At 41.4% G+C, this 3,938-nt stretch overlaps 1 pseudogene; it reads left to right on the top strand.

The window, feature by feature from the left end:
- Positions 1-2,094: 2,094 nt before the first annotated feature.
- LOC134967182 (5S ribosomal RNA) lies at positions 2,095-2,212 on the top strand (annotated as a pseudogene).
- The last annotated feature ends 1,726 nt before the right edge of the window (positions 2,213-3,938 follow it).

The following is a 3,938-nucleotide window of genomic DNA, read 5'->3' as shown; positions in this document are numbered from 1 at the left end:
TGGTACTTCCTTATATTCACATGTTGAGTCCAATCAATTGGAAATGACAATAGTAATTGACTGGTTGATACCTAATTAAGTCCCAAAATATGAAATAAAGCATTGGAAGACGTAGAAAAGCTATGCACAAATTTTTAGCTCCTGTGGGGAACCGGAGTGCTTCTGTAAAAAGTGTCGGGAGACCGTGGTTAATTGCTTCATTTGCTTCATTCTTATATATATATATATATATATATATAAAATACAAATAATCAATTTCTAAAATTTTTCATCTTTTTATCAATCTATTTACTTTTTCAAGCATTTTTCTGCTTTTCCATACATTCCCTCAGGTAACCATCACAAGCAGAATTCAATCCTTTCTGTTTATATATTATAAATTTTCTATATATTTTTTTTTATATATTTATTATTTCACAACTAAATGTCACTTCTACAATAAATCATCCCTATTCCCCACAACAAGGGGTTAAGACTTCCAGTACAAACTGTGTACCATAATTTAGTCTATTTTCAACCCATTTTCAATTTCATTTTATTTTTTGCTACCTTTTTCTGTAATTTCCACTTCATTTCACGAGTCACCAGTCCATTTTCCAGTTTCCAATTATGCCCAATTATTCACAATTATCTGCATGACTTGATATCTTCCAGCCAATATATCCTTTCTAAATTTCATCACCTTCCACAAAAATTTTTACTTTTCACGTAATGCCGTAATGCATAGCTTTTCTACGTCTTCCAATGCTTTATTTCATATTTTGGGACTTAATTAGGTATCAACCAGTCAATTACTATTGTCATTTCCAATTGATTGGACCCAACATGTGAATATAAGGAAGTACCAGGGAGCCAGGGAACAGGCATCCAGTGAACAAGCTCCGTAGAGCGAAACGTACGTCACTTCTGGTCCGGTGTTCCGAACTTCCGGTCGGCGGACCGCGGACAGCGGCGTCTCCTCGCCAGGCTCACCCTTCTCCACGGACTCTCTGAAGCTGCGTCAAGCGACCAGTGGGGGTACTTCACCCCTCTACGTAACAGTAGGTCCCTAGTTTTGTTTTGAAGAAACATCACTAACCAGTTTCCCGGACAATGAGCTTTTTTGCCTCAGGAATATTTCATTAGGATTACTAGCACATATCAGCATCTGCTAGAGGCACGTTTTTCTGTTAATTAGATTAATAATCCAGGTAGACCGCTATATTTGTAATATCTAAGCAGCCCGAGGGTCCTGGTCACATTATCATTGCATTAGCAATCATCTTTGTTTTCACAAAGGGGATTTTTTTAGATTTATCATGTATCTGAAACAGGTTGCACACATAACCCATCTGAGGGTATTATTGTAGTACTTTTTCAACATACTTCATTTACCATAGAATAATACTCATTTTTGTAGCAACCATTTCCAATACATAACAGATCTCTGGAACACCCTCTCATTCTGTTTAAACAATTTGGTGGCTCTGCAATGCAATTTGTCAACAGAGCACCTTTCTGTTATAAAACAGGACAGTAGAAGTGTCCCTCTAACTTTCTTCGGGATCAGTGTCGTTCCTCACCACCCTCTCATTTTTTCATTCGATGCCCAGGCAGATGATCAAAAAGCAGAAGTGGTGGGTTACTCAACCTGATCCCCTTTCTTCTTCCGCTTCTTTCTCTCATTTTCTTTCTATCACTCTCTAGTCTTTACCTATCCAATTCACGGCAGGGCCACACCATCATTGCCTTAGGACTTCCATTAACCTGGGAGACCTCATCTGATATTTCTGAGAGATATATACATACATACTTTTTTGACATCAGAACCCGTGACTGCCTTGGTGTTTATAGGACTTTCAGCTATCAATATATGGGATTCAAGACTCACCTCTGAAAAGAGGTGGCACCTTAACAGTCAAATTTTGAAGCCAAGATCCGGCAGACCTCACACCATTCTTCAAGTGTGGGAGAATATCAGTGAACATTTGATACTACCTGTTCCCAGATTCAGGAGCGCTCATAACACCATGGGCTTTTACAAGAAAACTCTGGGAAATCCTCCCAGAATCTAAGATACAGTGTTCCTGGTGTCATCAGGTGTGGGATATATCTACCTGCGGTCAGACCATACTGAGTATGCCCAACCTCGTCTGATCTTGGAAGCCAAGCACTGTGGGCTAGGTCAGTACCTGGTTGGGAGACCACCAGTGAATACCGGGTACTGCAGGTATTTTTATCCAAACCCAGGACACAGGACCAAGAATCACTTTCCTTCTTCTTTTCCCCTTCTACTTGAAAATCCCAGATACACTCAGGAATTTGAGTTGAGCCAGGCATAATATATCGTTTGGTTATTTGTTTTGATGTTTTCTTCCGGTGATATTTTTCACTATATGTCTAATTGTTACAATTCCAGGGAGAAAACTTCACAACAATACATACGATTTATACAATAATTTTTTGGAGACACCCGTATATTTTCGCTCACAGAACCAATAAGCCTAACTGTCATCGATATTATATTAGTGATATATTTAGACAATATTCCTTTGATCGATTTATTTAGACTATAACATAGCTATTCCACTATTTGTAATCAGTATTACCTTTCCCTCCCCCCCCCCACCCTTCCTTTTGCCTTATAGTCAATATTTTAAGAAGGTCGACAATAAAAGTTATATTTTAAATAGAACTCATCATTTCATTTATCATCAAAAGTGTGCCCCAGAAAAGACACATAGTCTTTCTTTTTATCTTTTGGCTCCGGTACTATATGGGAACCATCTCCCCCTTTATTGGGTCAGAGACATTGCCAAGGGTGCTGTCTGCTGCCTCACTGGAGCAGCTCAGCACTGCCGGTAAAAACAAACAAAAAAACAACCCTGTAACTTTTTGGCGCCCCCTCAAATCCTGCACCCGGGGCGCTTGCCCCCTTAGCCCCCCCTAGTTACGGCCCTGGATAAAGTACCAGCCTATCAGCTCCTAACTGCCATGTTACAGGTTGCATTTGAAAAATGACAGGAGCCGATTGGTTGGTGCTTTATCACCGTGCAATTTATTACTCTCCAAGGCTTGATAAATCTGGGCCTGTATCTCCATGACGTCTGTTAGATTACAAAATATTCAACTATTTATCCTTCATTGTATATATTTAACTCCTGTCTGATTGGTAAGATTTGGGGTCGTACGTCTGACATTTGTCCCAAATGTGAAGTAAGTAGTGGTACCTTTTAGCACCTTTTCCTTTTGGAGTAAAGTCAGGCAGGTTTTATATGATACTACTGTCCCCCTTACGGTGACTATCCCTGGTGATGTGCTGCTTAGGCACATTAATATTATGATTACACTCAGTTCCGTAGGTTTATAGGGGGTGCCTTGTGACGCTCACGCAATTACCCACTGCCCAGCTGTCTTTTAGTCTCCTTCCCACCAGTCTTTTAGTCTCCTGCAATGCTAGGCACCTCCTATAGCAGCCGCCTTTCCAAGGTGAATTAGGTCCACCCCGTACTCAGATGACCCCAGGTTTTATGTATGGACAAGGCGACTATCGGGGCTGGGCAGGGGTAAATGCAGTACGGTGAGACGTTCACCTGACACAACCTTACTACTATGCTAATCAGAACCCAGTAGTCTTAATAAATAAACTCTATGCAGCTGCTCCAATCAGCCCCAGGAATCAGTGATGAGATAATAAATGAAAGGACATGCAGCTGCGCTGTTGCACGTCCACAAGTCACTGCCAGACTTGTTGCCCAGCAACTGGGAATGCCGCCTGCGTCTAGCGTGTCAGCTCCCAGTCCTCCCTGCAGTAGCATTGTTAGGCGCAGGGTGGGACCCGGAAGCGGCGGCTGATGGAGGAAGTGCAGCATCTCGGTCGCTTGGCAACGTCCAAGACCTGCCTCCTCCACTAGCCGCACTGCGGCTGATAACAATTAGATGATTATATTGTGGATAAA

Source organism: Pseudophryne corroboree, chromosome 10, assembly GCF_028390025.1.
Source record: "Pseudophryne corroboree isolate aPseCor3 chromosome 10, aPseCor3.hap2, whole genome shotgun sequence".
NCBI classification, from domain to species: domain Eukaryota; kingdom Metazoa; phylum Chordata; class Amphibia; order Anura; family Myobatrachidae; genus Pseudophryne; species Pseudophryne corroboree.
The sequence above is the reverse complement of the archived record's forward strand: the minus strand, read 5'-3'. Positions and strand labels throughout refer to the sequence as shown.